This window comes from Balaenoptera ricei, chromosome 16 (assembly GCF_028023285.1).
Source record: "Balaenoptera ricei isolate mBalRic1 chromosome 16, mBalRic1.hap2, whole genome shotgun sequence".
In the NCBI taxonomy this organism is placed as follows: Eukaryota; Metazoa; Chordata; class Mammalia; order Artiodactyla; family Balaenopteridae; genus Balaenoptera; species Balaenoptera ricei.
The window spans coordinates 29,412,006-29,424,670 of NC_082654.1; the positions used below are offsets into that span (position 1 = coordinate 29,412,006).

General features: G+C 42.3%; 1 long non-coding RNA gene across 1 annotated transcript in view; it reads right to left on the reverse strand.

Annotated features, from left to right (window-relative positions):
• Positions 1-12,665, reverse strand: part of LOC132350864 (uncharacterized) — a 36,354-nt gene that overhangs the window by 10,680 nt on the left and 13,009 nt on the right. Inside the window, exon 3 of the long non-coding RNA XR_009498031.1 lies at positions 8,689-9,009. This is a non-coding gene — a long non-coding RNA (uncharacterized LOC132350864). The remainder of the gene's footprint in view (positions 1-8,688; positions 9,010-12,665) is intronic.

Sequence of the window (12,665 nt, forward strand, 5' to 3'; positions counted from 1 at the left end):
AATACATTAGCATATGATAAATGACATGCCCACAGGCTCCGTGACAGTTCCGAGGCTGACCATAAAAGGCCAAAAGGGGGCAGTGACCCAATTCCTGGAAATCCCCAACCCCTCTCCAAAATAGTTGGAATAATCTTCTCACTCATTAGCCTATGAAATTACCCAGTCCATAAAAACTAACCACCCCAAATTTTGGGGCCACTCTCAAGCCTTTTGAGACGGACCAAATTCTGTCTATGGAGCGTGCCATGCATCTCTCACAATAAATCTACCTATCACTTTGCCTCTTGCTGAATTCCTTCTGCGCTGAGACATAAAGAACCTGAGCTTCAGTAAGTCGTGAGACCAGGTGTTCAATTTCGATTAAAAGACAGTGAGTGGGTTCAAGTCCCAGCTCACGGGTTCAAGTCCCAATCTGAATTTTGGCTGGGTTCGAATTCCATCTGTGTTGTGTGGTTTCAGAGTTAATAATGTGTTCAAATTCCAGCAATGCCCATCACTAACTAGCTGGGAGACCTCAGGCTGGGCAAATCTTTCCACCCCAAGAAGTCCCATTTCCCTCCTATGTAGGGTTTCAGGGAAGATTGAAGAGGTAAATGCACACAGCATTCAACAACCCCTCCCAAAATGTTCTGTTATCAATGACACTATGAGCTGGGTGTGGATACTCCAATTTCACAGATAAGGCAGCCTTTGAACCCAGGTCTGCTGTGGTCAAGGCCCAGGTTCTTTCCATCTCCCCATTGCTGTGACCCTCATGTGAGCACTTGTTCTCATACTGTCTTGCACCGTTACCACACTGTGCATCTGTGGAGGCCAGAACAGCCCTAAGTAAACAACTGTTTAAACTGAATGCATGAATGCCCATGTTAGTAAAAGGAGAGGAAATGATTTGAATTTGAGAGACAGAAAAAGCACTTGTACCAGAGGCTAACAGATTAATTCATTTAGACAGTCAGTTAGTTAATATTTACCGAGTATTCATAAGATACCTGGCCCTATTCATATACATTGTACCATTTTGGATGCCTGGAGGGATTGGGGAAGGCAGGGTGGTGGGACTGGAGGAATGGGAAAGTTGATCTAAAAAAAGTCTGAATTATAAATTTTAACATTATTATTTTCAGATAATTGGAAACCTCAAACTGGGTTAAAAAGTATTATTAGAGACAGTGAAAACTGATAATATGATTTTTAATAACTATATTAGTAACCATTATGTGAAAACATTCCTGTCCTGTTCTATTCCAAAATCCTGGTTGCATGCATACTTTGCATAATCTCTCAAAACTAGTCACTTTAAATTCCAAATTAGCACAGAGTCCAAGTGAAGGTTTTTATTGGACTGTTGCTATGGGCAGAAAGTACTTGAAAAGAAGACACCACACCTTGGATAGGAGGTGCAGAGAGCCTTCCAGAGAGCAGGACTTCATGTCTTGAAGGAGGTTTATGTTTCTTCACTCAGTCATTCACTTGATTTAGGAAGGAGACAATCAGCACATGTAGGAACCCCAAAGGTCCCAGGTATGTGCAGTTAGTTGGGGGTAACACCACCATTGTTGGGAAGGCTTGATGTGGTTAGGGTTCTGGATGAATTGGTGGAAAGGGGGGAAGAGAAGGAAGAACCCAGGGCCAAGGATTCCTCAGTGTGGGCATCTGCAGGTTCAGGCGGGTAGAAGAACAGACAGGTTAAAGCAGGTTGGATCACAGGTGACACAGTGAGGAAGGGCTCACGGGAGCGGCTCCCAAGCATGAATCCTCAAAATGAGTGTTGAAATGGGAATGAGATGAATCTGGGGACTTCACTCCTCTTGCAGTCAGTCTTGAGTCATTAAATGGATTCTGGCTGATGTAGAAAGGGGATGGGTGAAGGCAGTCTAATAAGGTGCCTCCAAGCATGTTTGAATCCCAGTCTGTCTCAGGCTGAGTGATCTTGGCAAATTATTTAACCTGTAGGCTTCCATTTCCTCATCTGTAAAGTGGGGATGACAACAACAGTACCTGCCTCCTGGGATGTTATGAGGATTAAATAACTTGATGACTGTCACATGCTCAGCATTGTACCCAGCACCTAAGCACCTCGGTGCTCAGTATCAGGCAGTGATGATGATTATTGAACTGCATGGGTCTAGGGCTACCACTTTTGGTTTGTTAGCCCCTCAAGGGCGGGATCTATGGTTTTATCTTTAGTACTCATTAAATTATTTAGTTCACTATCACGACTGTTTATAAAATAACATTCAGCCATTTTGTAACATGGCTTCTGCTTCCAATGATGACTAATACCTGATACCAAGCAACCTCTCTGTGGACCTAGAACCAATTTTTCCAGGTTTTTTTCCCACCAGAAAAAGAGACAGCTGAGCCATAGCAACACAGTTGAGCTGTCATGTGAGTCATCCCTGCTCCCACTGCATATCCTTAGATTATTCCCCAAACCTCAGATCCCAATAAAAGAGCCATCATAGAAAGAAAGAAGAAAGGAATATGAAAGCAGAAGTAGAGAACTGTCTGCCTGGAGGGTTGGAAGGCATTTCTGAAGGTTCTCCACACCAAGCACCCCACAGTCAATTAAGTAACAGTGAAGCCAAGAAGGGGACAGAGAGAAGTGACGGGAGGAAGGAAGGGAGCCCTCCAAGGAAAGGTAGGTTACAGGTTCTAAGGGGGTTCAACAGAAGCTTTGCTTCTAATTCCAGTGTTAACAACTGATCTATGCTATGTTAGACAGGCTGAAATTCCTGGGGAGTTGACAGGAGGTCTCTTCCCAGATCCTGAGGCCTCTGGCTGAGACGCTCTTTTGCAAAGAGGCACCTGTAGATATTCTCATCAGATAACTAGGTTAAATTATAATAGACTTTTTTTCAACCCTAATTATTCTTTTCTACCTAGCTTTTGTAGTACTCATGTACAATATGTTACCACTTTCTTTCTTTGCCATCCCTTTTCTTTTTAAATGTTGTTTCTCTACTTCTCTCTTTCATTCAAAGTATAAACTTTTTTTTTTAGAAAAGTCCCTTCGTTTCCTTATTTTCTCTCCCTCTGCCTCTCCAACTCTCTATCTCCTGCCCTTTGCCCTTCTGTTCTTTCTGATTATTTATTTCGTTTTCTGTTTTACTTGCCATTTATCTTGCTCTAATGCTGCATATGAGCCTCTACTCATATTCAGGTCTACATCTTCAGCCCAAGAGAATACCATCTCTTCACAGGGAGGAAAATCTAGAAAAAACCCAGAGCTCTGGTTCTGACCCTTCTCTTATTGTGTGGCTCTGTTATTCCTTACTTCTTTTAATTCTTAGTCTCAGCACTGAAAAGAGAGAATGACCCAGGATACCACTCAGTAATGCACTCTACTAATCACCTTTCAACTAAAGGCTTAGAAGGCACAGCTTCACTATTTAAGGTGCAAGATGTTCCAGGCTGATATTATGGCACTGATACTATCCTCTTATTACAGGACTAAGTAATCTGGCTGAAGTCCAGCGTCTGACACCCTCTACTGCCCACAGGCATTGAGACACTTTGTGATTCTGGGATTCACTTTGGAATTATAGAGATTTTGGCAGAAAGTTTCTTCAAAGTCAGTGCAGTCCATCTGGCCACCTGACATCTACATCCCTGAATCCAGCGAAGGGAAACTCACTACTTCCCAAGTCAGCCTAATCCATTCCACGACCAAATAAGAAAGCTAGATTTTCAAAGAAAACATTCGTATATTTTGTCATGGTGGTTGTTTGCTTTGCAAATTCTCCTTCCATGAATTATAGTTATTCGTAACTTTCAATAGCCATAGGTCATTGCACTCCTATCAAAGTTTTTGCAAGACAGAGGGCTTTAAAGTTATCAAAATACTGGATTATGTGTCTTTTTGAATTACAGATGTGGAGGTAAAAATGTGTTTGTAGTGCATGGATCCATCCTCATCAGCCTCATCATCTAGCATAATAATAATCGCTAATACTTCTATAGAATTACTGTGTGCCAGGCATTTTCTTAGCATTTTGCATATATTAAATTGAGTAAATGTAATTTCTCTAGGCAACTTTTCCCATTTGCTTCCCTACAGGGGCCCAGAATTTGATGGCATATCCACAAAAGAAGGAATCTAGATGTCATCTAGTCCAATCCTCAACTTTCCCCACAAGTCCCAGAGACGGTGTGTGCCTTACCTTAGGTCACACAGCTATTAGTGGTAGAGTGGGATCTCAAGCATCTTAATAACAACAAGCTCACTGTTCATAGCCAGGATCAAGAATGGTATTGTAGGAACCTGAGATTCTCTTTCATAAGAATCTGCCTTCTTTTTTCCTACATATGGCTAACACTCTGCCGCAAGGTGCCAAAATCACCTTTCCTACCTTGTTATCTTTTAAAGTAAGTCCTTTTTCTTTTTTAAGTACTTCTTAATATATATATTTTTTTAAATTAATTAATTAATTTATTTATTTTTGGCTGTGTTGGGTTTTCGTTTCTGTGCGAGGGCTTTCTCTAGTTGTGGCAAGTGGGGGCCACTCTTCATCGCGGTGCGCGGGCCTCTCACTCTCGCGGCCTCTCTTGTTGCGGAGTGCAGGCTTAGTAGTTGTGGCTCACGGGCCTAGTTGCTCCGCGGTATGTGGGATCTTCCCAGACCAGGGCTCGAACCCGTGTCCCCTGCATTGGCAGGCAGATTCTCAACCACTGCGCCACCAGGGAAGCCCCAGTAAGTCCTTCTTTGAATTTCCTTTAAGGCACTTGTATCATCTCTCCTTCCATTTCCCAGTGTTTTTAAAAACTTTTCTAATATAGCCAAGTGAATTTCTTTCCACGTCAGTGAGATTTCTGGATCAGGAACAAAATCATTTCAACCTGTCTGCCATTAACTCTCCCATCAGAACAACTGACAAACACAGTTCAGTTGACCTATTCAAGATCTGTCGGATCTTTCTCCTATGTGGCTTATGGTGAAGGGTGAGCAGGTGTCAGGAGAGAAGAACCCTGGGTAGAACATGGAGATGTGTGGCATCTTAGCTGGCTGCATGTTGAACAGAGCACCTCTCTGGCAGCAGAGAAGGGAGCTGGATCCCTGGCTATTTGCTTCCATGGACGTTCACCCGAATTCTGCCCCTGGGACAGAACTGAAAACTCCTGCCCAAATCTGGTTGTGTACATTTCTTCCCAAGAACCTCTGTCTATGCCCTATTTACATTTGCAACCAGGTCTGGCAATATCAGTAGAGAGGAAAGACTTTTGTCCTCTCAGAACACGGGAATAGTCTACGTCAGCAGCCATTCTTTTCAATGTTGGGTGCATCAGTGTGTGGGTTGCATAGAATATTTTAAAATCATATTTGCTTTCAAGCAATGACAGCTTTATAAATAGAATGGACATGAACAGATGAGTCTAATTCAGTTATAACTAAAGCTAAGGCAATTCCAAAACTACTTTATTATATAAAATATTGTTCAGAATTTGTATATTGGGTTTGAGCTTCTTTTATTTTTAATACAGATTTTATTATAGTTATATTCATTGGGGAAAAAATACCAAAGAGAGACTGGTTGATTTTTAGTCAGGGTTCTGGTAAAAGTGTGTTTTCCCTAATTGTCTGAACTTTTCTCCTCTTCCATAACTAGAAAGATGGGATTTGTATGGATTTTAGGGCCACGCACATCTGGGGCTCAGTCTTCATTCCCACTTAAAATTGTAGGAGCTGGTGTATGTGACTTAACTCTCTGAGTCTCCACTTCCTTCTATGTGACTGATAGCACTTATCTCAGAAGCCATTGTGGGTTTCAAACAAGGTATTTGAAAAGCACATGGAATAAGTTTGCATAATGTTAGGTATATAGACACTCAGTAAATGTTAGTTTCCTTCTCTCACTCTGTGTGTGTGTGTGTTTGGTGAAAAGAGGAGGAAGATGTGATGAGTATGAATTGGACGACTGGTCCAGAAATAAAGGATCAGTATACAATCAAACAAACAAACACACAAAAAATCAAACACAAAACAGAAAGGAACAGAGGTGGGAAATGGAAAAAGGAAGTTTAGAAAAACACTATCAACAGTAAATATTTACTAAGAACTTCCTATTTATATGTCTAGGTCCTCCAATGTATAGGACTCAAGGATATTCTCGTTCTCAAAGAGCCTACAACACGTTTGAGGAGACAAGATTTATTCATTTGTAAAAGAGATAATTAAAATGCAAAGGAGTTGCTACTCTTGGAGTTGAGAGGAGAAAGCAACCTCTGTATTTATGGTATCTTTGGAGACCAGACAGAAATTCAGTCGTGCTATGGGAGGCAAGGGAAGATGAGAAAATCTTGAAATGCCCAGCCATTTGAGTCTGATGACAAAGGCTGGGAATATTCTTACAAAGGGAGACCACTGGTTTTGTTAAAACTGCAGTGGTGAAAATGATCGTGGTACTCTTTGTAACAACAGAAAATCCCCAAACAAACCTAAATGGGGCCTGGTAGTCTCACAGCCTTTATGCTAAGGGGGAGGGCGTGGGTGGGCAGGCTGAAGACGTCCAGTGCATACTCCTGGTTTCCTTATTCAGCCTGAGAGACGCTGATACCCCTCGTTGAGTTACTTATCTAGATTCTCTTTAAGCTCTGTCTCTTTCTTTCCCTAGCAGATCCCTGGAGAGATGCCCTTTCAACCTCCATCTCTACTAAATGCCTTTTGGATCCCAGCAGTGGAGCCCATTGCGTGGCTGGATTGACTCAGAGCAAACTATTACTGAGGCCTGTTAGCGTTGGTGAAAAGAACTCTAGCCAAATCCTCCAGGTTAGCTCTTCCCAGAAGTATTCCCGTGACAAAGCACAGCAACCACCCTACAAAGGGTTAATCCTCCCCCTTCCCCTGCCCCCCAACTTGCTGCCAGAGATCAGCTAATCTGATAATTATGGCAACAAACACAGTTTAGACAAACAAGACCTGACCCTGAGGGTTTGGAATGAAAACATTTACTCTCTCCCTCCCCAGAGAGACTGTGCCTGGAGCATACACACAGAGAGACACTGGGAAAATACCCTTGTGCGGGAGCTACAGGGTGAAAACATCTGTGTTCCTGAGCTGCTTAAGAAGATAAAGTTAATGGGGAGAAAGAAGGGGGTGGAGGAGGTGGGAGGAGTGGGGAATGGTACAGTCGGAGGGTGTGCATGTTTGGAGCAGATGGAAAATGTACCCAGAACTGGAGATGTAAGCCAATTGTAATTGATTTTACAACAGAGGCAGACTGAGAGGAGAGGTACAGAGGAGTCTCAATGAGGCAGAATTCCAGTGAAAAACCTGGACTGTGGCTAGAGGAGGAGAAACATCTTAAACCCGCAAAGTAGGACTTATTCCTGAGAGCTGGAAGGGAAGATTATTCCAAGTAGTCCATGATTCTAAGTAAATTTTAATATCTGCCTGCCAGGCGGTGAGGCTCACAATCTAACTTGGCTGGTCATCCTTCTCTCACCCCTAGTTTTGCTTCTAAACTGAGCAGCATGGGACTTCCCTGGTGGCGCAGTGGTTAAGAATCCTCCTGCCAATGCAAGGGACACGGGTTTGAGCCCTGGTCAGGGAAGATCCCACATGGCGTAGAGCAACTAAGCCCATGTGCCATAACTACTGAGCCTGCACTCTAGAGCCCGCGTGCCACAACTACTCAAGCTCACGAGCCTAGAGCCCGTGCTCCGCGACAAGAGAAGCCACCGCAATGAGAAGCCCGCACACCGCAACGAAGAGTAGACCCCGCTCACAGCAACTAGAGAAAGCCCGCGTGCAGCAACGAAGGCCCAACACAGCCAAAAATAAATATAAATAAATAAATAAATAAATAAATAAACTGAGCAACATGCCCTTTCCCCCTTGCTGTCTGCCTCAAAACTTGTCAAGCTACTTTTCCCCTTTCTGCATCTAAAATGCTGCTTCCTAGAAGAAAACTTTCTGGGTTGCTTAAACTGGAGATTCTGACCTTGGCTTGCTTTAACTTGGAATTCCAACAGTCTCTCCTTTCCAACTACCCTCAAGTTTTGCCCCACGTACCCATGAGCCTAATGTCATCCTAGAGCCAAATGTCATTTCTTTTTTGCACATGGCTGGTGGTATATCAGCTGGTAAACACTCCTTGCCCCTTAAAACTCTCCAAAGGATCTCTAGGCATCCAAATCCTTGGGGATTTGCAGATCATATATATGGATTACCCCAAGCTAAGAGGAGCAACTACTATGATTGATGATAGGATCAAGGTTTAAAATGAATTCCATAAGGTGAAAGATGGTCTAAAATCAATAAGAGAGGATGTGCCAGGAATGTGAAGCACTGCATTTAGGTCCAATAATCAATTTACGAGCACAGGACGGAAAGACCTACAAAACAACAGTTTATGTAGAAACAAAATGAAACAAACCATTTTTTGGGTCAACAACTGGTTCAATATGAGATAAAAATGAACCTATCTGCTTAAAGAGTGAATACAATCATGGTAGGTGTTAATAAAAGTATTGTGATCACATTAACATTTTACTGTATTCTTAGCAAGGGAAGGGTAGAACTGAACAAATCTTTTTTTTTTTTTTTTTTAAGTCTAACTGTCAGCTGACCAAGCAGAGTCCAGGAGGCTATGCAGATCAATTTTCCTTTGTTTGTGCTTTAATTTAATTTCAGATTCAAGTGCCCTATTGCAATCTACACAGGGTCTACCTTGGCAATCATCATACCTTGTTCAGCTGGTTCCACTTGCCCCTGTGTTTTGAATCCCATGCAGGCCCATTTACTTGTTCCTCTGCCAGTCTGTTGGAGAATCGGAGATTCCTCTACTCCTCAAGGAAAGACACTTCTTTCCAAATAGTCCAGTCTTTTTACTGCTCTTCACACACCCCATGGTTGTTTGTTAATTTGTTCATTCATTCATAAATCCATTGACCATCCACTATGTGCCAGGCACTGTACCAGGAACTGGGATTCAACAGTGATAAGAAACGGTCCTTGCCTTCATCAAGCTTATGTTCTCAGGGGGGTAAGCAGATCCTAAACAAAAACTAAGAAAATTTCAGATAATAAAAAGGTATGAAAATTTACCCTGTACTTGAAAAGCCTTCCAACTTCTGCCTAAAATTCTCCGAAAGTTACCTCCTGCTTCCTAACTCAGCTCAAGTTCCACCTTTCCCTTGGAGGGGCAGAGAACTCCTCTAGCTTTCTCCTCCCTGAACTTTTGGTGCCCAAGGGCTTGTAACACATAATTAATACTCAGCTGCTCTCCAATTGTTTCCCTTACACTAATTTTGCCTCCCAGTAGACTGTAGGAGCCAGTAAACTCTTTGAAGTTATAGGCTATGCCTTCAGTTTAAACATATTCAGTCAAACTTTATCTATGATACTGTTAAAAAGGAAATGAGAAGCACAGTTTAAACATAACTTGAGGCTTTTAAGCTGATTCCCAGATAACAAGAGAACTTCTTCCAGTGCCTCCGAAATCCTCTAGAATAAGAATGTAAAGTCAGGATGGTAGTTTGTTTATTTGTTGAACATACCTCCTCCAAAGAGTCCTAGATTTTGTAAGGAGATCTTTAAAGCAACAAACATACCTTGAACTGAGTATTAGTGAGATTAGAGGGAACAGCAGGAGGGAAACAGCCAACAAGCTCAAAAAGGGAAGAAAGTTAAGGACAAACAATGGCAAATTCAGAAAAATGTTCGGTCCAAAACTGAGCCCAAACAACATTTTTTTGGGGCCCTCACACTCTGCAGAAGAAAAGCATCCTGAAAACAAAACAAAACAAACCTAGAAACAATACAAATGGCCATCAATAGAGGATTTGATTAAAGCAATAATGGCACCTTCATAATGTGGACTGGTATGTGGCAAGAATGAAGTAGGTAAATCTACATACACTGATGTGAAGAGATGGCCACTTTGTAGTTTAAACAGAAAGTCTCAGAACAATACAGATAATATGATCCCTTTCATTAAAAAACTTACTTATATATGTGTAGAAAATGCATTTAAGGATATATACTAAATTGTTAACAATGGTATTTCTGGGAATGGGTTATAGGCAGCGGGGTTGGGGAGACAGGGGAATTTAATAATTTATTTTTACTTTATAACTTCTGAACTGTTGTATATCCTGCACTTAATTATGGATACCCAGAGTGGTTCCTGGATTTGTACGTGCCCCTTGTGCCACATGGAAGGACTTCTGAAGAGAAATCCTAAGCATCTGCCAATGAACTGTGCATGGCTATGTCCTAGGGGGCATTCTTAGGTAGAAAGAGAGCATGTCCCAGCCAAAGATTTGGCAGGGCACACAAGGAGAGCCATGAGGAGGCCGCTACAAGCATGTTTCATGAGTTTGCTTCCTTAACGCAACTCAAGGATGCACTGAACAAATTCCTTGACAAATTTGTTGTTGTTGTTATATAAATGAACCCCTGGAAAAGCGTATAAATAACACTTTTACATCACCAGGCAGTAAGGGAAAACAATATTTAAGACATGTTGAGGTCAAGAATGTGGCTTTGGGATGATAGAGACATTTTGAATTCTAAGTTTGCCACTTACTAGCTTTGTGATCATAGGCAAATTATATCACCTCTCATTGTTTTCCTCCTCCTTCCTGTGAATCTTTTTGGGGGGGTCTCCTCCTTCTCTTTCCAGCCCTGAAATGCTGGTGTTCCTAAAGCTGCTGTCCAAGGCCCTCTTCTCCTTTCCTTGGGTGATATTATCTTCCTGTGGCTTTAGTGGCCACTGCGTGCCTGTGACATACAAGTCAACGGATCAGGCCAAATCTCTCTCCTTAGCTCCATGCTCTGCCTGATACCTTCTAACGGAACCCCATTTCCTGCATGCTAAAACCCTTTAACATGCTTTACATGGTCCTTCAAAATCTGGGGCTAGGTTACCTTTCTAATCCCATTGCTCACACATTCCCTCTTCCCTCTCTGCTCCAATCAGACCAAGCCATTTTTCATTTCTTCCACTAACCGTGTCCTGTGTTCCTTAAACTCTGGGCTTTTACAACTCTTTGGTCCTCCTGCTCTAGCCTACGTGTCTAGCACCCACCCCGGCGGTTTCCCAGTATTGCACTCCTCACACTGCACTGAATGACTTGTTTACACATTTGGATCACCCACCAGATCATAAGCCCCAGAAAGCCGGGTTATTTGTCTTGTTTGTCACTGTATACTTAGAACATAACCCCCAGTACTGGCACTTGACAATCTAATTATAGACATTTGTTAAATAAAGCCCTATCATTATAACATGAGAGAGGTGATATAATCATTAAGAATTGGGCTCTGGGTTCAAACTTTAGGTCTACTGCTTAACAGCTGTGCAACTTTTGGCAAGTAATTAGCTTATCTGTTCCTCAGTTTCCTCATCTGTTACCCCATCTATTAAAATGCTTCGAGGAAATGAAGCACTAAATGAAATAATTGTTTTCATTACAAAGCAAGTGCTCAATAAATATCAGATAGTTTAACGCTTAGAAAATGCTTAGAACAGTACCTGGCACACAGTAAGAACATAATAAATATTAGTTATTATTATCACTATAAATTTTTGTAATGATAAAAATAATCTCTAATTAGTTTTAAAAGTTTAGATTTCTGTGTATAGATTTTCTTAAACCACAGCATATTTGTGCTTAGTAAGTCAGGTAGTCTAGTAGCTTTTCCCCTCTAGGAAAGTATTTGAATACTTGAGTGGAAAGTTATTAGGGACAGTAAGAGAGCAAGGAAGGAGAACCAACTGTGTTTAGTGTTAATAGTGTTTTAGATTTCAGTTGTTGCAAAACAGTGATTGGACTTTAATGTTTCTATGATTGTTGCTTTTCTTCCCATGGCAGTTCTCAAACTTGGGTGTGCATCAGCATCATCTGATAGCTTGTTAAGCTACCCATCAACTGCCTCTATTTCTAGGTGGTTCTGGGATGGGGCCTGGGTCCGTGGACTTTTACCAAGATCCCCTGGTGATTCTGACGCAAAATGAGGTTTAAGAACCTGTGAGCCGATAAAAAGCAATTGCTAAAACCAACAACCACTATGTCCAGGTGGCAGCATCGGGCTCAGCAGGACGTCGTTGGAGTTGCCTTCTGGAAAGGGCTCTGAGAGGTTGGTGTCTGGGAGATGCCTCTGCTGCGAGGGGCTATTGTTACGGCCAGGAGAATCCTAAAGACAAAAGGCTTCACCTCCAACAGGAACAGCTGCTGAGGACCCACTCTGGGCTTGCTGGGGGAGGCGAAGAGGAGCTCCGCCAAGAGGTGTGCTGGAAGCACCATTCGAAGCCCTTGCTGGAGGCGCTACCCTGTAGCAGCAGTGAGAATCACCTAGAGAGTTTGTTAAAATGCAGATTCCTTGGTCCTACTCCAGACCTACTGAATTGGGATATGCATTTTAAACAAGCTGCACAGATTTGTCTGAGGCATGTTAAAGTCAGAGAACGATTGACAGAAGCTTGGGCTGATCCCAGTGCGTCGCAGCCTCTGCCAGCTGGAGAGGTGTTTTTGTTTGGTTTTGTCATACTCCCCTTCCCAGCAGTCGGCACGGAACCTAGACTGACTTCTCAGATCTTAGATGGTCACCAGCCCTCAAAGACCAGGGAGGGTGTAACCCGGAAAAGACTTTTGTAAATCAAAGCATAACTTTCTTTGAGTTATTAGATGTTATGCCCTTTTCTGAGGACAACTAGAGT